The sequence below is a fragment of the Lissotriton vulgaris genome, unplaced genomic scaffold (genome assembly GCF_964263255.1).
Source record: "Lissotriton vulgaris unplaced genomic scaffold, aLisVul1.2 SCAFFOLD_595, whole genome shotgun sequence".
NCBI lineage: Eukaryota > Metazoa > Chordata > Amphibia > Caudata > Salamandridae > Lissotriton > Lissotriton vulgaris.
In genome coordinates, this window is record NW_028241900.1 from 1 (window position 1) to 22,862 (window position 22,862).

General features: G+C 39.6%; 15 non-coding genes across 15 annotated transcripts; all 15 read left to right on the plus strand.

The window, feature by feature from the left end:
- The first annotated feature begins 1,706 nt into the window (after positions 1–1,706).
- Positions 1,707–1,778, plus strand: TRNAP-UGG (transfer RNA proline (anticodon UGG)). The gene has a single exon. It is a non-coding gene; the product is annotated as a tRNA-Pro (tRNA).
- A 298-nt stretch (positions 1,779–2,076) lies between these two features.
- TRNAV-CAC (transfer RNA valine (anticodon CAC)) lies at positions 2,077–2,149 on the plus strand. The gene has a single exon. It is a non-coding gene; the product is annotated as a tRNA-Val (tRNA).
- A 2,117-nt stretch (positions 2,150–4,266) lies between these two features.
- Positions 4,267–4,338, plus strand: TRNAP-AGG (transfer RNA proline (anticodon AGG)). The gene has a single exon. It is a non-coding gene; the product is annotated as a tRNA-Pro (tRNA).
- A 1,974-nt stretch (positions 4,339–6,312) lies between these two features.
- On the plus strand, positions 6,313–6,384 carry TRNAP-UGG (transfer RNA proline (anticodon UGG)). Its single transcript has one exon. It is a non-coding gene; the product is annotated as a tRNA-Pro (tRNA).
- Positions 6,385–6,684: 300 nt separating this feature from the next.
- Positions 6,685–6,757, plus strand: TRNAV-CAC (transfer RNA valine (anticodon CAC)). The gene has a single exon. It is a non-coding gene; the product is annotated as a tRNA-Val (tRNA).
- A 2,147-nt stretch (positions 6,758–8,904) lies between these two features.
- On the plus strand, positions 8,905–8,976 carry TRNAP-UGG (transfer RNA proline (anticodon UGG)). Its single transcript has one exon. It is a non-coding gene; the product is annotated as a tRNA-Pro (tRNA).
- Positions 8,977–9,276: 300 nt separating this feature from the next.
- On the plus strand, positions 9,277–9,349 carry TRNAV-CAC (transfer RNA valine (anticodon CAC)). Its single transcript has one exon. It is a non-coding gene; the product is annotated as a tRNA-Val (tRNA).
- A 2,179-nt stretch (positions 9,350–11,528) lies between these two features.
- On the plus strand, positions 11,529–11,600 carry TRNAP-AGG (transfer RNA proline (anticodon AGG)). Its single transcript has one exon. It is a non-coding gene; the product is annotated as a tRNA-Pro (tRNA).
- A 1,954-nt stretch (positions 11,601–13,554) lies between these two features.
- Positions 13,555–13,626, plus strand: TRNAP-UGG (transfer RNA proline (anticodon UGG)). The gene has a single exon. It is a non-coding gene; the product is annotated as a tRNA-Pro (tRNA).
- A 300-nt stretch (positions 13,627–13,926) lies between these two features.
- TRNAV-CAC (transfer RNA valine (anticodon CAC)) lies at positions 13,927–13,999 on the plus strand. The gene has a single exon. It is a non-coding gene; the product is annotated as a tRNA-Val (tRNA).
- Positions 14,000–16,082: 2,083 nt separating this feature from the next.
- On the plus strand, positions 16,083–16,154 carry TRNAP-AGG (transfer RNA proline (anticodon AGG)). Its single transcript has one exon. It is a non-coding gene; the product is annotated as a tRNA-Pro (tRNA).
- Positions 16,155–18,072: 1,918 nt separating this feature from the next.
- TRNAP-UGG (transfer RNA proline (anticodon UGG)) lies at positions 18,073–18,144 on the plus strand. Its single transcript has one exon. It is a non-coding gene; the product is annotated as a tRNA-Pro (tRNA).
- A 300-nt stretch (positions 18,145–18,444) lies between these two features.
- On the plus strand, positions 18,445–18,517 carry TRNAV-CAC (transfer RNA valine (anticodon CAC)). Its single transcript has one exon. It is a non-coding gene; the product is annotated as a tRNA-Val (tRNA).
- Positions 18,518–20,632: 2,115 nt separating this feature from the next.
- On the plus strand, positions 20,633–20,704 carry TRNAP-AGG (transfer RNA proline (anticodon AGG)). Its single transcript has one exon. It is a non-coding gene; the product is annotated as a tRNA-Pro (tRNA).
- A 1,970-nt stretch (positions 20,705–22,674) lies between these two features.
- Positions 22,675–22,746, plus strand: TRNAP-UGG (transfer RNA proline (anticodon UGG)). Its single transcript has one exon. It is a non-coding gene; the product is annotated as a tRNA-Pro (tRNA).
- The last annotated feature ends 116 nt before the right edge of the window (positions 22,747–22,862 follow it).

A 22,862-nucleotide genomic window follows, 5' to 3' on the forward strand; every position in this document is an offset into this window, starting at 1 on the left:
GCATGAAAGAAATCTAAAATACATTGATATTTGCATCTCCTTTCCTAGCCTGCATTTTTCATTATCTTACAGGCTGTATATAATAAGTATCAATTCAGGGGCCCTTCTTCTACTCAATTCACAACTGTTCTATCCCGGCATTGATAAGCAATCTACATCTGCTTCTGTTGTGTATTGGTTATCATGTTTACCTGACGTGTGAAAGCCCCATGTTTGACAGTGCGCGTTAACAAAGAGACCAATGATTTTTATTAAAAGTTGTCATGTGTTTTTGTTACCTTGCACCGGCCAAAAAGTGCCGGAAATGACTTCATTTGCAGTCACTTGAAAAGTAGGGATTCTCAAATAAATGGTAAGAGGTTGGAACAAATCTAAAGGAATGCATGGCATATCTATATGTATGTGTACGCAGGTATCCATATATAAAGATAGATAGATAGATAGATAGATAGATAGATAGATAGATAGATAGATAGATAGATAGATAGATAGATAGATAGATAGATAGATAGATAGATAGATAGATAGATAGATAGATAGATAGATAGATAGATAGATAGATAGATAGATAGATAGATAGATAGATAGATATTGGGAGAGAGAGAGCGTTACTATAAACTGAGACTTTATTTTCCATCAAGCTGTCTTTCCTTTCCTTCAGGAGCAGAATGTTCTGATCATCAGCGCTCCAGAATCTAGTGCTTGGTTGGCAAGCATCACACATTGTGATGTGTTAGCTAAGAGTTCCATGTCGTTCAGACTCATATATTCCTCTGTAGTTGTACCTTGGTGATTCAACAAAATGTGGCATCATAAGCAGCATTCTACTGCCATAGACTGGGCAGAAAAAACATTTAGAATTTCACTGAAAAAGAAAAAAAGCATACTTAGGCAGAGCTTTCTGGACAGTAAGGACATTAGAGTAAGTGATGAATAAGCACTGCTTTTGTTAATGTACATAGGCAGAACAGAGACTGCTGGGAAAAGCCTGAAATTAAAGGCACAGAAAATGCCTGCTTCTGGATAGAACACTAAGAAGGGTTGAAAGTTTTTTCTCTGACCCTGGCCACTCTTACAAGCAATCCTATGATAGTCAGAAGGACCCACCCTAAAAAGGAAGGGACAGCCATTTGGACCCTTTCCACCTTTTCTATATCTCGCCTGATCGAGCCTGATCGAGCGCTGATTGAGCGGATTAGCACATGTACTTCTCATTTTGGGAAGGTATTGCTTAGCTTGCTACCAGCAGCTCAGTTATGTTATGATGTTAGAGGCTTGCATGGAATGCTTTAGTCCTGCATTAGGCCGTTTTTATTGCTACTTGCATTCAAGGGAAAGATAATTAGCCAGAATCTGTGGCCCAGTTATTCACCTTGGCATTCCGATTTGCACAAAGGGAATAAGCATTTGAGAGAAAATGCAACATGTGTTTCTTATGTTGCTATGAACAGCTTTTTATTCTTTCTCTTTAGGGTCTAGCCAATGCAGAAATAGATAAATAAGTGCTGACTTTCTGTAAGACGTGTCCAATGCTGGGACAAAATAAAAGGGGACACTTATAAATGATAGTGATATCATTTGAGAAAGGGTAAGTTGACACTGAATTTCATGTATATTCACAGACCAAGCATGAAAACGTCCCCAGCATGATCTTCATTGCGTGCTTAGAGCTGGTATTAGCTTTTCAGAGGTGCGGGCCTTTCGAAGGCTCGTTGGTCTAGGGGTATGATTCTCGCTTTGGGTGCGAGAGGTCCCGGGTTCAAATCCCGGACGAGCCCTTTCATTGGTGCTTTTTTAAAGTAGTATTGCAGTATGCATTTCAAAGCCAATATCAATTTTCTCTTTGCAGTAGTGGATGAATATTTGCTAGAGTCTCATGCTTTTAACCTTGCCCTGCCTGAGCAACTAGGAAACATTTCTCTTTAAGCATTTTGCAAAAATGCTGAACTTGCATGGCATATACAAGCGTTCAGCTAGGGCTGTCTGGGAAGGTTGCATGAAAGAAATCTAAAACCAGAGGCCCTTGATAGCCTGTTTTGAGAAGTTTCATCACAGAAGAATCAACTGTAGACATCTGTTTCTGTAGTGTAGTGGTTATCACGTTCGCCTCACACGCGAAAGGTCCCCGGTTCGAAACCGGGCAGAAACAGTTGTTATATTGTCTTGGCTGCAATGTTGAGAGGTGCCGTTTTGCCATGAAATTGTCCAGGCCCTGAAGATGGTTTCATGCAGACTCGTTCCAAGAAAGTGAATTCTCCTAAAAACACTAAAGTAATTGGCATGTGGATGTATCTGTTGATTCACAGACCTCGCTTTGAAAAGAGCCCTGCATTCTGTTCATTGCTCACCTAGAACACGCATTAACTTTGGGAATTGTTGGCACCAACAGGCATCTTAGTTTAGTGGAGTGTTTCTGGTGTTTAAGTGCAGAAGCCCTGGGCTCAATTCCTCGGTGACCCTTCTCAAGGTGATGATACATGCATCGTCACCTTTACGTTTAATGTCAGAATTGTTTATTTCTATTTGGTGGTGTATGAATGCTTGCAATAGTATGTTGATTTTTTCTAGCCTTGAATGAATAAAAGCAAATCACTCCTCTTTATGTATTTTTCTAATACATTGATATTTGCATCTCCTTTCCTAGCCTGCATTTTTCATTATCTTACAGGCTGTATATAATAAGTATCAATTCAGGGGCCCTTCTTCTACTCAATTCACAACTGTTCTATCCCGGCATTGATAAGCAATCTACATCTGCTTCTGTTGTGTATTGGTTATCATGTTTACCTGACGTGTGAAAGCCCCATGTTTGACAGTGCGCGTTAACAAAGAGACCAATGATTTTTATTAAAAGTTGTCATGTGTTTTTGTTACCTTGCACCGGCCAAAAAGTGCCGGAAATGACTTCATTTGCAGTCACTTGAAAAGTAGGGATTCTCAAATAAATGGTAAGAGGTTGGAACAAATCTAAAGGAATGCATGGCATATCTATATGTATGTGTACGCAGGTATCCATATATAAAGATAGATAGATAGATAGATAGATAGATAGATAGATAGATAGATAGATAGATAGATAGATAGATAGATAGATAGATAGATAGATAGATAGATAGATAGATAGATAGATAGATAGATAGATAGATAGATATTGGGAGAGAGAGAGTGTTACTATAAACTGAGACTTTATTTTCCATCAAGCTGTCTTTCCTTTCCTTCAGGAGCAGAATGTTCTGATCATCAGCGCTCCAGAATCTAGTGCTTGGTTGGCAAGCATCACACATTGTGATGTGTTAGCTAAGAGTTCCATGTCGTTCAGACTCATTTATTCCTCTGTAGTTGTACCTTGGTGATTCAACAAAATGTGGCATCATAAGCAGCATTCTACTGCCATAGACTGGGCAGAAAAAACATTTAGAATTTCACTGAAAAAGAAAAAAAGCATACTTAGGCAGAGCTTTCTGGACAGTAAGGACATTAGAGTAAGTGATGAATAAGCACTGCTTTTGTTAATTTACATAGGCAGAACAGAGACTGCTGGGAAAAGCCTGAAATTAAAGGCACAGAAAATGCCTGCTTCTGGATAGAACACTAAGAAGGGTTGAAAGTTTTTTCTCTGACCCTGGCCACTCTTACAAGCAATCCTATGATAGTCAGAAGGACCCACCCTAAAAAGGAAGGGACAGCCATTTGGACCCTTTCCACCTTTTCTATATCTCGCCTGATCGAGCCTGATCGAGCGCTGATTGAGCGGATTAGCACATGTACTTCTCATTTTGGGACGGTATTGCTTAGCTTGCTACCAGCAGCTCAGTTATGTTATGATGTTAGAGGCTTGCAAGGAATGCTTTAGTCCTGCATTAGGCTGTTTTTATTGCTACTTGCATTCAAGGGAAAGATAATTAGCCAGAATCTGTGGCCCAGTTATTCACCTTGGCATTCCGATTTGCACAAAGGGAATAAGCATTTGAGAGAAAATGCAACATGTGTTTCTTATGTTGCTATGAACAGCTTTTTATTCTTTCTCTTTAGGGTCTAGCCAATGCAGAAATAGATAAATAAGTGCTGACTTTCTGTAAGACGTGTCCAATGCTGGGACAAAATAAAAGGGGATACTTATAAATGATAGTGATATCATTTGAGAAAGGGTAAGTTGACACTGAATTTCATGTATATTCACAGACCAAGCATGAAAAAGTCCCCAGCATGATCTTCATTGCGTGCTTAGAGCTGGTATTAGCTTTTCAGAGGTGCCGGCCTTTCGAAGGCTCGTTGGTCTAGGGGTATGATTCTCGCTTAGGGTGCGAGAGGTCCCGGGTTCAAATCCCGGACGAGCCCTTTCATTGGTACTTTTTTAAAGTAGTATTGCAGTATGCATTTCAAAGCCAATATCAATTTTCTCTTTGCAGTAGTGGATGAATATTTGCTAGAGTCTCATGCTTTTAACCTTGCCCTGCCTGAGCAACTAGGAAACATTTCTCTTTAAGCATTTTGCAAAAATGCTGAACTTGCATGGCATATACAAGCGTTCAGCTAGGGCTGTCTGGGAAGGTTGCATGAAAGAAATCTAAAATACATTGATATTTGCATCTCCTTTCCTAGCCTGCATTTTTCATTATCTTACAGGCTGTATATAATAAGTATCAATTCAGGGGCCCTTCTTCTACTCAATTCACAACTGTTCTATCCCGGCATTGATAAGCAATCTACATCTGCTTCTGTTGTGTATTGGTTATCATGTTTACCTGACGTGTGAAAGCCCCATGTTTGACAGTGCGCGTTAACAAAGAGACCAATGATTTTTATTAAAAGTTGTCATGTGTTTTTGTTACCTTGCACCGGCCAAAAAGTGCCGGAAATGACTTCATTTGCAGTCACTTGAAAAGTAGGGATTCTCAAATAAATGGTAAGAGGTTGGAACAAATCTAAAGGAATGCATGGCATATCTATATGTATGTGTACGCAGGTATCCATATATAAAGATAGATAGATAGATAGATAGATAGATAGATAGATAGATAGATAGATAGATAGATAGATAGATAGATAGATAGATAGATAGATAGATAGATAGATAGATAGATAGATAGATAGATAGATAGATAGATAGATAGATAGATAGATAGATAGATAGATAGATAGATAGATAGATAGATAGATAGATAGATAGATAGATAGATAGATAGATAGATAGATATTGGGAGAGAGAGAGCGTTACTATAAACTGAGACTTTATTTTCCATCAAGCTGTCTTTCCTTTCCTTCAGGAGCAGAATGTTCTGATCATCAGCGCTCCAGAATCTAGTGCTTGGTTGGCAAGCATCACACATTGTGATGTGTTAGCTAAGAGTTCCATGTCGTTCAGACTCATATATTCCTCTGTAGTTGTACCTTGGTGATTCAACAAAATGTGGCATCATGAGCAGCATTCTACTGCCATAGACTGGGCAGAAAAAACATTTAGAATTTCACTGAAAAAGAAAAAAAGCATACTTAGGCAGAGCTTTCTGGACAGTAAGGACATTAGAGTAAGTGATGAATAAGCACTGCTTTTGTTAATTTACATAGGCAGAACAGAGACTGCTGGGAAAAGCCTGAAATTAAAGGCACAGAAAATGCCTGCTTCTGGATAGAACACTAAGAAGGGTTGAAAGTTTTTTCTCTGACCCTGGCCACTCTTACAAGCAATCCTATGATAGTCAGAAGGACCCACCCTAAAAAGGAAGGGACAGCCATTTGGACCCTTTCCACCTTTTCTATATCTCGCCTGATCTCGCCTGATCGAGCGCTGATTGAGCGGATTAGCACATGTACTTCTCATTTTGGGAAGGTATTGCTTAGCTTGCTACCAGCAGCTCAGTTATGTTATGATGTTAGAGGCTTGCATGGAATGCTTTAGTCCTGCATTAGGCCGTTTTTATTGCTACTTGCATTCAAGGGAAAGATAATTAGCCAGAATCTGTGGCCCAGTTATTCACCTTGGCATTCCGATTTGCACAAAGGGAATAAGCATTTGAGAGAAAATGCAACATGTGTTTCTTATGTTGCTATGAACAGCTTTTTATTCTTTCTCTTTAGGGTCTAGCCAATGCAGAAATAGATAAATAAGTGCTGACTTTCTGTAAGACGTGTCCAATGCTGGGACAAAATAAAAGGGGACACTTATAAATGATAGTGATATCATTTGAGAAAGGGTAAGTTGACACTGAATTTCATGTATATTCACAGACCAAGCATGAAAAAGTCCCCAGCATGATCTTCATTGCGTGCTTAGAGCTGGTATTAGCTTTTCAGAGGTGCGGGCCTTTCGAAGGCTCGTTGGTCTAGGGGTATGATTCTCGCTTTGGGTGCGAGAGGTCCCGGGTTCAAATCCCGGACGAGCCCTTTCATTGGTGCTTTTTTAAAGTAGTATTGCAGTATGCATTTCAAAGCCAATATCAATTTTCTCTTTGCAGTAGTGGATGAATATTTGCTAGAGTCTCATGCTTTTAACCTTGCCCTGCCTGAGCAACTAGGAAACATTTCTCTTTAAGCATTTTGCAAAAATGCTGAACTTGCATGGCATATACAAGCGTTCAGCTAGGGCTGTCTGGGAAGGTTGCATGAAAGAAATCTAAAACCAGAGGCCCTTGGAATAGCCTGTTTTGAGAAGTTTCATCACAGAAGAATCAACTGTAGACATCTGTTTCTGTAGTGTAGTGGTTATCACGTTCGCCTCACACGCGAAAGGTCCCCGGTTCGAAACCGGGCAGAAACAGTTGTTATATTGTCTTGGCTGCAATGTTGAGAGGTGCCGTTTTGCCATGAAATTGTCCAGGCCCTGAAGATGGTTTCATGCAGACTCGTTCCAAGAAAGTGAATTCTCCTAAAAACACTAAAGTAATTGGCATGTGGATGTATCTGTTGATTCACAGACCTCGCTTTGAAAAGAGCCCTGCATTCTGTTCATTGCTCACCTAGAACACGCATTAACTTTGGGAATTGTTGGCACCAACAGGCATCTTAGTTTAGTGGAGTGTTTCTGGTGTTTAAGTGCAGAAGCCCTGGGCTCAATTCCTCGGTGACCCTTCTCAAGGTGATGATACAAATGCATCGTCACCTTTACGTTTAATGTCAGAATTGTTTATTTCTATTTGGTGGTGTATGAATGCTTGCAATAGTATGTTGATTTTTTCTAGCCTTGAATGAATAAAAGCAAATCACTCCTCTTTATGTATTTTTCTAATACATTGATATTTGCATCTCCTTTCCTAGCCTGCATTTTTCATTATCTTACAGGCTGTATATAATAAGTATCAATTCAGGGGCCCTTCTTCTACTTAATTCACAACTGTTCTATCCCGGCATTGATAAGCAATCTACATCTGCTTCTGTTGTGTATTGGTTATCATGTTTACCTGACGTGTGAAAGCCCCATGTTTGACAGTGCGCGTTAACAAAGAGACCAATGATTTTTATTAAAAGTTGTCATGTGTTTTTGTTACCTTGCACCGGCCAAAAAGTGCCGGAAATGACTTCATTTGCAGTCACTTGAAAAGTAGGGATTCTCAAATAAATGGTAAGAGGTTGGAACAAATCTAAAGGAATGCATGGCATATCTATATGTATGTGTACGCAGGTATCCATATATAAAGATAGATAGATAGATAGATAGATAGATAGATAGATAGATAGATAGATAGATAGATAGATAGATAGATAGATAGATAGATAGATAGATAGATAGATAGATAGATAGATAGATAGATAGATAGATAGATAGATAGATAGATAGATAGATAGATAGATATTGGGAGAGAGAGAGTGTTACTATAAACTGAGACTTTATTTTCCATCAAGCTGTCTTTCCTTTCCTTCAGGAGCAGAATGTTCTGATCATCAGCGCTCCAGAATCTAGTGCTTGGTTGGCAAGCATCACACATTGTGATGTGTTAGCTAAGAGTTCCATGTCGTTCAGACTCATATATTCCTCTGTAGTTGTACCTTGGTGATTCAACAAAATGTGGCATCATAAGCAGCATTCTACTGCCATAGACTGGGCAGAAAAAACATTTAGAATTTCACTGAAAAAGAAAAAAAGCATACTTAGGCAGAGCTTTCTGGACAGTAAGGACATTAGAGTAAGTGATGAATAAGCACTGCTTTTGTTAATTTACATAGGCAGAACAGAGACTGCTGGGAAAAGCCTGAAATTAAAGGCACAGAAAATGCCTGCTTCTGGATAGAACACTAAGAAGGGTTGAAAGTTTTTTCTCTGACCCTGGCCACTCTTACAAGCAATCCTATGATAGTCAGAAGGACCCACCCTAAAAAGGAAGGGACAGCCATTTGGACCCTTTCCACCTTTTCTATATCTCGCCTGATCGAGCCTGATCGAGCGCTGATTGAGCGGATTAGCACATGTACTTCTCATTTTGGGAAGGTATTGCTTAGCTTGCTACCAGCAGCTCAGTTATGTTATGATGTTAGAGGCTTGCATGGAATGCTTTAGTCCTGCATTAGGCCGTTTTTATTGCTACTTGCATTCAAGGGAAAGATAATTAGCCAGAATCTGTGGCCCAGTTATTCACCTTGGCATTCCGATTTGCACAAAGGGAATAAGCATTTGAGAGAAAATGCAACATGTGTTTCTTATGTTGCTATGAACAGCTTTTTATTCTTTCTCTTTAGGGTCTAGCCAATGCAGAAATAGATAAATAAGTGCTGACTTTCTGTAAGACGTGTCCAATGCTGGGACAAAATAAAAGGGGACACTTATAAATGATAGTGATATCATTTGAGAAAGGGTAAGTTGACACTGAATTTCATGTATATTCACAGACCAAGCATGAAAAAGTCCCCAGCATGATCTTCATTGCGTGCTTAGAGCTGGTATTAGCTTTTCAGAGGTGCGGGCCTTTCGAAGGCTCGTTGGTCTAGGGGTATGATTCTCGCTTTGGGTGCGAGAGGTCCCGGGTTCAAATCCCGGACGAGCCCTTTCATTGGTGCTTTTTTAAAGTAGTATTGCAGTATGCATTTCAAAGCCAATATCAATTTTCTCTTTGCAGTAGTGGATGAATATTTGCTAGAGTCTCATGCTTTTAACCTTGCCCTGCCTGAGCAACTAGGAAACATTTCTCTTTAAGCATTTTGCAAAAATGCTGAACTTGCATGGCATATACAAGCGTTCAGCTAGGGCTGTCTGGGAAGGTTGCATGAAAGAAATCTAAAACCAGAGGCCCTTGGAATAGCCTGTTTTGAGAAGTTTCATCACAGAAGAATCAACTGTAGACATCTGTTTCTGTAGTGTAGTGGTTATCACGTTCGCCTCACACGCGAAAGGTCCCTGGTTCGAAACCGGGCAGAAACAGTTGTTATATTGTCTTGGCTGCAATGTTGAGAGGTGCCGTTTTGCCATGAAATTGTCCAGGCCCTGAAGATGGTTTCATGCAGACTCGTTCCAAGAAAGTGAATTCTCCTAAAAACACTAAAGTAATTGGCATGTGGATGTATCTGTTGATTCACAGACCTCGCTTTGAAAAGAGCCCTGCATTCTGTTCATTGCTCACCTAGAACACGCATTAACTTTGGGAATTGTTGGCACCAACAGGCATCTTAGTTTAGTGGAGTGTTTCTGGTGTTTAAGTGCAGAAGCCCTGGGCTCAATTCCTTGGTGACCCTTCTCAAGGTGATGATACAAATGCATCGTCACCTTTACGTTTAATGTCAGAATTGTTTATTTCTATTTGGTGGTGTATGAATGCTTGCAATAGTATGTTGATTTTTTCTAGCCTTGAATGAATAAAAGCAAATCACTCCTCTTTATGTATTTTTCTAATACATTGATATTTGCATCTCCTTTCCTAGCCTGCATTTTTCATTATCTTACAGGCTGTATATAATAAGTATCAATTCAGGGGCCCTTCTTCTACTTAATTCACAACTGTTCTATCCCGGCATTGATAAGCAATCTACATCTGCTTCTGTTGTGTATTGGTTATCATGTTTACCTGACGTGTGAAAGCCCCATGTTTGACAGTGCGCGTTAACAAAGAGACCAATGATTTTTATTAAAAGTTGTCATGTGTTTTTGTTACCTTGCACCGGCCAAAAAGTGCCGGAAATGACTTCATTTGCAGTCACTTGAAAAGTAGGGATTCTCAAATAAATGGTAAGAGGTTGGAACAAATCTAAAGGAATGCATGGCATATCTATATGTATGTGTACGCAGGTATCCATATATAAAGATAGATAGATAGATAGATAGATAGATAGATAGATAGATAGATAGATAGATAGATAGATAGATAGATAGATAGATAGATAGATAGATAGATAGATAGATAGATAGATAGATAGATAGATAGATAGATAGATAGATAGATAGATAGATAGATAGATAGATAGATAGATAGATAGATAGATAGATAGATATTGGGAGAGAGAGAGTGTTACTATAAACTGAGACTTTATTTTCCATCAAGCTGTCTTTCCTTTCCTTCAGGAGCAGAATGTTCTGATCATCAGCGCTCCAGAATCTAGTGCTTGGTTGGCAAGCATCACACATTGTGATGTGTTAGCTAAGAGTTCCATGTCGTTCAGACTCATATATTCCTCTGTAGTTGTACCTTGGTGATTCAACAAAATGTGGCATCATAAGCAGCATTCTACTGCCATAGACTGGGCAGAAAAAACATTTAGAATTTCACTGAAAAAGAAAAAAAGCATACTTAGGCAGAGCTTTCTGGACAGTAAGGACATTAGAGTAAGTGATGAATAAGCACTGCTTTTGTTAATTTACATAGGCAGAACAGAGACTGCTGGGAAAAGCCTGAAATTAAAGGCACAGAAAATGCCTGCTTCTGGATAGAACACTAAGAAGGGTTGAAAGTTTTTTCTCTGACCCTGGCCACTCTTACAAGCAATCCTATGATAGTCAGAAGGACCCACCCTAAAAAGGAAGGGACAGCCATTTGGACCCTTTCCACCTTTTCTATATCTCGCCTGATCGAGCCTGATCGAGCGCTGATTGAGCGGATTAGCACATGTACTTCTCATTTTGGGAAGGTATTGCTTAGCTTGCTACCAGCAGCTCAGTTATGTTATGATGTTAGAGGCTTGCAAGGAATGCTTTAGTCCTGCATTAGGCCGTTTTTATTGCTACTTGCATTCAAGGGAAAGATAATTAGCCAGAATCTGTGGCCCAGTTATTCACCTTGGCATTCCGATTTGCACAAAGGGAATAAGCATTTGAGAGAAAATGCAACATGTGTTTCTTATGTTGCTATGAACAGCTTTTTATTCTTTCTCTTTAGGGTCTAGCCAATGCAGAAATAGATAAATAAGTGCTGACTTTCTGTAAGACGTGTCCAATGCTGGGACAAAATAAAAGGGGACACTTATAAATGATAGTGATATCATTTGAGAAAGGGTAAGTTGACACTGAATTTCATGTATATTCACAGACCAAGCATGAAAAAGTCCCCAGCATGATCTTCATTGCGTGCTTAGAGCTGGTATTAGCTTTTCAGAGGTGCGGGCCTTTCGAAGGCTCGTTGGTCTAGGGGTATGATTCTCGCTTAGGGTGCGAGAGGTCCCGGGTTCAAATCCCGGACGAGCCCTTTCATTGGTACTTTTTTAAAGTAGTATTGCAGTATGCATTTCAAAGCCAATATCAATTTTCTCTTTGCAGTAGTGGATGAATATTTGCTAGAGTCTCATGCTTTTAACCTTGCCCTGCCTGAGCAACTAGGAAACATTTCTCTTTAAGCATTTTGCAAAAATGCTGAACTTGCATGGCATATACAAGCGTTCAGCTAGGGCTGTCTGGGAAGGTTGCATGAAAGAAATCTAAAATACATTGATATTTGCATCTCCTTTCCTAGCCTGCATTTTTCATTATCTTACAGGCTGTATATAATAAGTATCAATTCAGGGGCCCTTCTTCTACTCAATTCACAACTGTTCTATCCCGGCATTGATAAGCAATCTACATCTGCTTCTGTTGTGTATTGGTTATCATGTTTACCTGACGTGTGAAAGCCCCATGTTTGACAGTGCGCGTTAACAAAGAGACCAATGATTTTTATTAAAAGTTGTCATGTGTTTTTGTTACCTTGCACCGGCCAAAAAGTGCCGGAAATGACTTCATTTGCAGTCACTTGAAAAGTAGGGATTCTCAAATAAATGGTAAGAGGTTGGAACAAATCTAAAGGAATGCATGGCATATCTATATGTATGTGTACGCAGGTATCCATATATAAAGATAGATAGATAGATAGATAGATAGATAGATAGATAGATAGATAGATAGATAGATAGATAGATAGATAGATAGATAGATAGATAGATAGATAGATAGATAGATAGATAGATAGATAGATAGATAGATAGATAGATAGATAGATAGATAGATAGATAGATAGATAGATAGATAGATAGATAGATAGATAGATAGATATTGGGAGAGAGAGAGCGTTACTATAAACTGAGACTTTATTTTCCATCAAGCTGTCTTTCCTTTCCTTCAGGAGCAGAATGTTCTGATCATCAGCGCTCCAGAATCTAGTGCTTGGTTGGCAAGCATCACACATTGTGATGTGTTAGCTAAGAGTTCCATGTCGTTCAGACTCATATATTCCTCTGTAGTTGTACCTTGGTGATTCAACAAAATGTGGCATCATGAGCAGCATTCTACTGCCATAGACTGGGCAGAAAAAACATTTAGAATTTCACTGAAAAAGAAAAAAAGCATACTTAGGCAGAGCTTTCTGGACAGTAAGGACATTAGAGTAAGTGATGAATAAGCACTGCTTTTGTTAATTTACATAGGCAGAACAGAGACTGCTGGGAAAATCCTGAAATTAAAGGCACAGAAAATGCCTGCTTCTGGATAGAACACTAAGAAGGGTTGAAAGTTTTTTCTCTGACCCTGGCCACTCTTACAAGCAATCCTATGATAGTCAGAAGGACCCACCCTAAAAAGGAAGGGACAGCCAGTTGGACCCTTTCCACCTTTTCTATATCTCGCCTGATCTCGCCTGATCGAGCGCTGATTGAGCGGATTAGCACATGTACTTCTCATTTTGGGAAGGTATTGCTTAGCTTGCTACCAGCAGCTCAGTTATGTTATGATGTTAGAGGCTTGCATGGAATGCTTTAGTCCTGCATTAGGCCGTTTTTATTGCTACTTGCATTCAAGGGAAAGATAATTAGCCAGAATCTGTGGCCCAGTTATTCACCTTGGCATTCCGATTTGCACAAAGGGAATAAGCATTTGAGAGAAAATGCAACATGTGTTTCTTATGTTGCTATGAACAGCTTTTTATTCTTTCTCTTTAGGGTCTAGCCAATGCAGAAATAGATAAATAAGTGCTGACTTTCTGTAAGACGTGTCCAATGCTGGGACAAAATAAAAGGGGACACTTATAAATGATAGTGATATCATTTGAGAAAGGGTAAGTTGACACTGAATTTCATGTATATTCACAGACCAAGCATGAAAAAGTCCCCAGCATGATCTTCATTGCGTGCTTAGAGCTGGTATTAGCTTTTCAGAGGTGCGGGCCTTTCGAAGGCTCGTTGGTCTAGGGGTATGATTCTCGCTTTGGGTGCGAGAGGTCCCGGGTTCAAATCCCGGACGAGCCCTTTCATTGGTGCTTTTTTAAAGTAGTATTGCAGTATGCATTTCAAAGCCAATATCAATTTTCTCTTTGCAGTAGTGGATGAATATTTGCTAGAGTCTCATGCTTTTAACCTTGCCCTGCCTGAGCAACTAGGAAACATTTCTCTTTAAGCATTTTGCAAAAATGCTGAACTTGCATGGCATATACAAGCGTTCAGCTAGGGCTGTCTGGGAAGGTTGCATGAAAGAAATCTAAAACCAGAGGCCCTTGGAATAGCCTGTTTTGAGAAGTTTCATCACAGAAGAATCAACTGTAGACATCTGTTTCTGTAGTGTAGTGGTTATCACGTTCGCCTCACACGCGAAAGGTCCCCGGTTCGAAACCGGGCAGAAACAGTTGTTATATTGTCTTGGCTGCAATGTTGAGAGGTGCCGTTTTGCCATGAAATTGTCCAGGCCCTGAAGATGGTTTCATGCAGACTCGTTCCAAGAAAGTGAATTCTCCTAAAAACACTAAAGTAATTGGCATGTGGATGTATCTGTTGATTCACAGACCTCGCTTTGAAAAGAGCCCTGCATTCTGTTCATTGCTCACCTAGAACACGCATTAACTTTGGGAATTGTTGGCACCAACAGGCATCTTAGTTTAGTGGAGTGTTTCTGGTGTTTAAGTGCAGAAGCCCTGGGCTCAATTCCTCGGTGACCCTTCTCAAGGTGATGATACAAATGCATCGTCACCTTTACGTTTAATGTCAGAATTGTTTATTTCTATTTGGTGGTGTATGAATGCTTGCAATAGTATGTTGATTTTTTCTAGCCTTGAATGAATAAAAGCAAATCACTCCTCTTTATGTATTTTTCTAATACATTGATATTTGCATCTCCTTTCCTAGCCTGCATTTTTCATTATCTTACAGGCTGTATATAATAAGTATCAATTCAGGGGCCCTTCTTCTACTTAATTCACAACTGTTCTATCCCGGCATTGATAAGCAATCTACATCTGCTTCTGTTGTGTATTGGTTATCATGTTTACCTGACGTGTGAAAGCCCCATGTTTGACAGTGCGCGTTAACAAAGAGACCAATGATTTTTATTAAAAGTTGTCATGTGTTTTTGTTACCTTGCACCGGCCAAAAAGTGCCGGAAATGACTTCATTTGCAGTCACTTGAAAAGTAGGGATTCTCAAATAAATGGTAAGAGGTTGGAACAAATCTAAAGGAATGCATGGCATATCTATATGTATGTGTACGCAGGTATCCATATATAAAGATAGATAGATAGATAGATAGATAGATAGATAGATAGATAGATAGATAGATAGATAGATAGATAGATAGATAGATAGATAGATAGATAGATATTGGGAGAGAGAGAGTGTTACTATAAACTGAGACTTTATTTTCCATCAAGCTGTCTTTCCTTTCCTTCAGGAGCAGAATGTTCTGATCATCAGCGCTCCAGAATCTAGTGCTTGGTTGGCAAGCATCACACATTGTGATGTGTTAGCTAAGAGTTCCATGTCGTTCAGACTCATATATTCCTCTGTAGTTGTACCTTGGTGATTCAACAAAATGTGGCATCATAAGCAGCATTCTACTGCCATAGACTGGGCAGAAAAAACATTTAGAATTTCACTGAAAAAGAAAAAAAGCATACTTAGGCAGAGCTTTCTGGACAGTAAGGACATTAGAGTAAGTGATGAATAAGCACTGCTTTTGTTAATTTACATAGGCAGAACAGAGACTGCTGGGAAAAGCCTGAAATTAAAGGCACAGAAAATGCCTGCTTCTGGATAGAACACTAAGAAGGGTTGAAAGTTTTTTCTCTGACCCTGGCCACTCTTACAAGCAATCCTATGATAGTCAGAAGGACCCACCCTAAAAAGGAAGGGACAGCCATTTGGACCCTTTCCACCTTTTCTATATCTCGCCTGATCGAGCCTGATCGAGCGCTGATTGAGCGGATTAGCACATGTACTTCTCATTTTGGGAAGGTATTGCTTAGCTTGCTACCAGCAGCTCAGTTATGTTATGATGTTAGAGGCTTGCAAGGAATGCTTTAGTCCTGCATTAGGCCGTTTTTATTGCTACTTGCATTCAAGGGAAAGATAATTAGCCAGAATCTGTGGCCCAGTTATTCACCTTGGCATTCCGATTTGCACAAAGGGAATAAGCATTTGAGAGAAAATGCAACATGTGTTTCTTATGTTGCTATGAACAGCTTTTTATTCTTTCTCTTTAGGGTCTAGCCAATGCAGAAATAGATAAATAAGTGCTGACTTTCTGTAAGACGTGTCCAATGCTGGGACAAAATAAAAGGGGACACTTATAAATGATAGTGATATCATTTGAGAAAGGGTAAGTTGACACTGAATTTCATGTATATTCACAGACCAAGCATGAAAAAGTCCCCAGCATGATCTTCATTGCGTGCTTAGAGCTGGTATTAGCTTTTCAGAGGTGCGGGCCTTTCGAAGGCTCGTTGGTCTAGGGGTATGATTCTCGCTTAGGGTGCGAGAGGTCCCGGGTTCAAATCCCGGACGAGCCCTTTCATTGGTACTTTTTTAAAGTAGTATTGCAGTATGCATTTCAAAGCCAATATCAATTTTCTCTTTGCAGTAGTGGATGAATATTTGCTAGAGTCTCATGCTTTTAACCTTGCCCTGCCTGAGCAACTAGGAAACATTTCTCTTTAAGCATTTTGCAAAAATGCTGAACTTGCATGGCATATACAAGCGTTCAGCTAGGGCTGTCTGGGAAGGTTGCATGAAAGAAATCTAAAATACATTGATATTTGCATCTCCTTTCCTAGCCTGCATTTTTCATTATCTTACAGGCTGTATATAATAAGTATCAATTCAGGGGCCCTTCTTCTACTCAATTCACAACTGTTCTATCCCGGCATTGATAAGCAATCTACATCTGCTTCTGTTGTGTATTGGTTATCATGTTTACCTGACGTGTGAAAGCCCCATGTTTGACAGTGCGCGTTAACAAAGAGACCAATGATTTTTATTAAAAGTTGTCATGTGTTTTTGTTACCTTGCACCGGCCAAAAAGTGCCGGAAATGACTTCATTTGCAGTCACTTGAAAAGTAGGGATTCTCAAATAAATGGTAAGAGGTTGGAACAAATCTAAAGGAATGCATGGCATATCTATATGTATGTGTACGCAGGTATCCATATATAAAGATAGATAGATAGATAGATAGATAGATAGATAGATAGATAGATAGATAGATAGATAGATAGATAGATAGATAGATAGATAGATAGATAGATAGATAGATAGATAGATAGATAGATAGATAGATAGATAGATAGATAGATAGATAGATAGATAGATAGATATTGGGAGAGAGAGAGCGTTACTATAAACTGAGACTTTATTTTCCATCAAGCTGTCTTTCCTTTCCTTCAGGAGCAGAATGTTCTGATCATCAGCGCTCCAGAATCTAGTGCTTGGTTGGCAAGCATCACACATTGTGATGTGTTAGCTAAGAGTTCCATGTCGTTCAGACTCATATATTCCTCTGTAGTTGTACCTTGGTGATTCAACAAAATGTGGCATCATAAGCAGCATTCTACTGCCATAGACTGGGCAGAAAAAACATTTAGAATTTCACTGAAAAAGAAAAAAAGCATACTTAGGCAGAGCTTTCTGGACAGTAAGGACATTAGAGTAAGTGATGAATAAGCACTGCTTTTGTTAATGTACATAGGCAGAACAGAGACTGCTGGGAAAAGCCTGAAATTAAAGGCACAGAAAATGCCTGCTTCTGGATAGAACACTAAGAAGGGTTGAAAGTTTTTTCTCTGACCCTGGCCACTCTTACAAGCAATCCTATGATAGTCAGAAGGACCCACCCTAAAAAGGAAGGGACAGCCATTTGGACCCTTTCCACCTTTTCTATATCTCGCCTGATCGAGCCTGATCGAGCGCTGATTGAGCGGATTAGCACATGTACTTCTCATTTTGGGAAGGTATTGCTTAGCTTGCTACCAGCAGCTCAGTTATGTTATGATGTTAGAGGCTTGCATGGAATGCTTTAGTCCTGCATTAGGCCGTTTTTATTGCTACTTGCATTCAAGGGAAAGATAATTAGCCAGAATCTGTGGCCCAGTTATTCACCTTGGCATTCCGATTTGCACAAAGGGAATAAGCATTTGAGAGAAAATGCAACATGTGTTTCTTATGTTGCTATGAACAGCTTTTTATTCTTTCTCTTTAGGGTCTAGCCAATGCAGAAATAGATAAATAAGTGCTGACTTTCTGTAAGACGTGTCCAATGCTGGGACAAAATAAAAGGGGACACTTATAAATGATAGTGATATCATTTGAGAAAGGGTAAGTTGACACTGAATTTCATGTATATTCACAGACCAAGCATGAAAACGTCCCCAGCATGATCTTCATTGCGTGCTTAGAGCTGGTATTAGCTTTTCAGAGGTGCGGGCCTTTCGAAGGCTCGTTGGTCTAGGGGTATGATTCTCGCTTTGGGTGCGAGAGGTCCCGGGTTCAAATCCCGGACGAGCCCTTTCATTGGTGCTTTTTTAAAGTAGTATTGCAGTATGCATTTCAAAGCCAATATCAATTTTCTCTTTGCAGTAGTGGATGAATATTTGCTAGAGTCTCATGCTTTTAACCTTGCCCTGCCTGAGCAACTAGGAAACATTTCTCTTTAAGCATTTTGCAAAAATGCTGAACTTGCATGGCATATACAAGCGTTCAGCTAGGGCTGTCTGGGAAGGTTGCATGAAAGAAATCTAAAACCAGAGGCCCTTGGAATAGCCTGTTTTGAGAAGTTTCATCACAGAAGAATCAACTGTAGACATCTGTTTCTGTAGTGTAGTGGTTATCACGTTCGCCTCACACGCGAAAGGTCCCCGGTTCGAAACCGGGCAGAAACAGTTGTTATATTGTCTTGGCTGCAATGTTGAGAGGTGCCGTTTTGCCATGAAATTGTCCAGGCCCTGAAGATGGTTTCATGCAGACTCGTTCCAAGAAAGTGAATTCTCCTAAAAACACTAAAGTAATTGGCATGTGGATGTATCTGTTGATTCACAGACCTCGCTTTGAAAAGAGCCCTGCATTCTGTTCATTGCTCACCTAGAACACGCATTAACTTTGGGAATTGTTGGCACCAACAGGCATCTTAGTTTAGTGGAGTGTTTCTGGTGTTTAAGTGCAGAAGCCCTGGGCTCAATTCCTCGGTGACCCTTCTCAAGGTGATGATACAAATGCATCGTCACCTTTACGTTTAATGTCAGAATTGTTTATTTCTATTTGGTGGTGTATGAATGCTTGCAATAGTATGTTGATTTTTTCTAGCCTTGAATGAATAAAAGCAAATCACTCCTCTTTATGTATTTTTCTAATACATTGATATTTGCATCTCCTTTCCTAGCCTGCATTTTTCATTATCTTACAGGCTGTATATAATAAGTATCAATTCAGGGGCCCTTCTTCTACTCAATTCACAACTGTTCTATCCCGGCATTGATAAGCAATCTACATCTGCTTCTGTTGTGTATTGGTTATCATGTTTACCTGACGTGTGAAAGCCCCATGTTTGACAGTGCGCGTTAACAAAGAGACCAATGATTTTTATTAAAAGTTGTCATGTGTTTTTGTTACCTTGCACCGGCCAAAAAGTGCCGGAAATGACTTCATTTGCAGTCACTTGAAAAGTAGGGATTCTCAAATAAATGGTAAGAGGTTGGAACAAATCTAAAGGAATGCATGGCATATCTATATGTATGTGTACGCAGGTATCCATATATAAAGATAGATAGATAGATAGATAGATAGATAGATAGATAGATAGATAGATAGATAGATAGATAGATAGATAGATAGATAGATAGATAGATAGATAGATAGATAGATAGATAGATAGATAGATAGATATTGGGAGAGAGAGAGTGTTACTATAAACTGAGACTTTATTTTCCATCAAGCTGTCTTTCCTTTCCTTCAGGAGCAGAATGTTCTGATCATCAGCGCTCCAGAATCTAGTGCTTGGTTGGCAAGCATCACACATTGTGATGTGTTAGCTAAGAGTTCCATGTCGTTCAGACTCATTTATTCCTCTGTAGTTGTACCTTGGTGATTCAACAAAATGTGGCATCATAAGCAGCATTCTACTGCCATAGACTGGGCAGAAAAAACATTTAGAATTTCACTGAAAAAGAAAAAAAGCATACTTAGGCAGAGCTTTCTGGACAGTAAGGACATTAGAGTAAGTGATGAATAAGCACTGCTTTTGTTAATTTACATAGGCAGAACAGAGACTGCTGGGAAAAGCCTGAAATTAAAGGCACAGAAAATGCCTGCTTCTGGATAGAACACTAAGAAGGGTTGAAAGTTTTTTCTCTGACCCTGGCCACTCTTACAAGCAATCCTATGATAGTCAGAAGGACCCACCCTAAAAAGGAAGGGACAGCCATTTGGACCCTTTCCACCTTTTCTATATCTCGCCTGATCGAGCCTGATCGAGCGCTGATTGAGCGGATTAGCACATGTACTTCTCATTTTGGGACGGTATTGCTTAGCTTGCTACCAGCAGCTCAGTTATGTTATGATGTTAGAGGCTTGCAAGGAATGCTTTAGTCCTGCATTAGGCTGTTTTTATTGCTACTTGCATTCAAGGGAAAGATAATTAGCCAGAATCTGTGGCCCAGTTATTCACCTTGGCATTCCGATTTGCACAAAGGGAATAAGCATTTGAGAGAAAATGCAACATGTGTTTCTTATGTTGCTATGAACAGCTTTTTATTCTTTCTCTTTAGGGTCTAGCCAATGCAGAAATAGATAAATAAGTGCTGACTTTCTGTAAGACGTGTCCAATGCTGGGACAAAATAAAAGGGGATACTTATAAATGATAGTGATATCATTTGAGAAAGGGTAAGTTGACACTGAATTTCATGTATATTCACAGACCAAGCATGAAAAAGTCCCCAGCATGATCTTCATTGCGTGCTTAGAGCTGGTATTAGCTTTTCAGAGGTGCCGGCCTTTCGAAGGCTCGTTGGTCTAGGGGTATGATTCTCGCTTAGGGTGCGAGAGGTCCCGGGTTCAAATCCCGGACGAGCCCTTTCATTGGTACTTTTTTAAAGTAGTATTGCAGTATGCATTTCAAAGCCAATATCAATTTTCTCTTTGCAGTAGTGGATGAATATTTGCTAGAGTCTCATGCTTTTAACCTTGCCCTGCCTGAGCAACTAGGAAACATTTCTCTTTAAGCATTTTGCAAAAATGCTGAACTTGCATGGCATATACAAGCGTTCAGCTAGGGCTGTCTGGGAAGGTTGCATGAAAGAAATCTAAAATACATTGATATTTGCATCTCCTTTCCTAGCCTGCATTTTTCATTATCTTACAGGCTGTATATAATAAGTATCAATTCAGGGGCCCTTCTTCTACTCAATTCACAACTGTTCTATCCCGGCATTGATAAGCAATCTACATCTGCTTCTGTTGTGTATTGGTTATCATGTTTACCTGACGTGTGAAAGCCCCATGTTTGACAGTGCGCGTTAACAAAGAGACCAATGATTTTTATTAAAAGTTGTCATGTGTTTTTGTTACCTTGCACCGGCCAAAAAGTGCCGGAAATGACTTCATTTGCAGTCACTTGAAAAGTAGGGATTCTCAAATAAATGGTAAGAGGTTGGAACAAATCTAAAGGAATGCATGGCATATCTATATGTATGTGTACGCAGGTATCCATATATAAAGATAGATAGATAGATAGATAGATAGATAGATAGATAGATAGATAGATAGATAGATAGATAGATAGATAGATAGATAGATAGATAGATAGATAGATAGATAGATAGATAGATAGATAGATAGATAGATAGATAGATAGATAGATAGATAGATAGATAGATAGATAGATAGATAGATAGATAGATAGATAGATAGATAGATAGATAGATAGATATTGGGAGAGAGAGAGCGTTACTATAAACTGAGACTTTATTTTCCATCAAGCTGTCTTTCCTTTCCTTCAGGAGCAGAATGTTCTGATCATCAGCGCTCCAGAATCTAGTGCTTGGTTGGCAAGCATCACACATTGTGATGTGTTAGCTAAGAGTTCCATGTCGTTCAGACTCATATATTCCTCTGTAGTTGTACCTTGGTGATTCAACAAAATGTGGCATCATGAGCAGCATTCTACTGCCATAGACTGGGCAGAAAAAACATTTAGAATTTCACTGAAAAAGAAAAAAAGCATACTTAGGCAGAGCTTTCTGGACAGTAAGGACATTAGAGTAAGTGATGAATAAGCACTGCTTTTGTTAATTTACATAGGCAGAACAGAGACTGCTGGGAAAAGCCTGAAATTAAAGGCACAGAAAATGCCTGCTTCTGGATAGAACACTAAGAAGGGTTGAAAGTTTTTTCTCTGACCCTGGCCACTCTTACAAGCAATCCTATGATAGTCAGAAGGACCCACCCTAAAAAGGAAGGGACAGCCATTTGGACCCTTTCCACCTTTTCTATATCTCGCCTGATCTCGCCTGATCGAGCGCTGATTGAGCGGATTAGCACATGTACTTCTCATTTTGGGAAGGTATTGCTTAGCTTGCTACCAGCAGCTCAGTTATGTTATGATGTTAGAGGCTTGCATGGAATGCTTTAGTCCTGCATTAGGCCGTTTTTATTGCTACTTGCATTCAAGGGAAAGATAATTAGCCAGAATCTGTGGCCCAGTTATTCACCTTGGCATTCCGATTTGCACAAAGGGAATAAGCATTTGAGAGAAAATGCAACATGTGTTTCTTATGTTGCTATGAACAGCTTTTTATTCTTTCTCTTTAGGGTCTAGCCAATGCAGAAATAGATAAATAAGTGCTGACTTTCTGTAAGACGTGTCCAATGCTGGGACAAAATAAAAGGGGACACTTATAAATGATAGTGATATCATTTGAGAAAGGGTAAGTTGACACTGAATTTCATGTATATTCACAGACCAAGCATGAAAAAGTCCCCAGCATGATCTTCATTGCGTGCTTAGAGCTGGTATTAGCTTTTCAGAGGTGCGGGCCTTTCGAAGGCTCGTTGGTCTAGGGGTATGATTCTCGCTTTGGGTGCGAGAGGTCCCGGGTTCAAATCCCGGACGAGCCCTTTCATTGGTGCTTTTTTAAAGTAGTATTGCAGTATGCATTTCAAAGCCAATATCAATTTTCTCTTTGCAGTAGTGGATGAATATTTGCTAGAGTCTCATGCTTTTAACCTTGCCC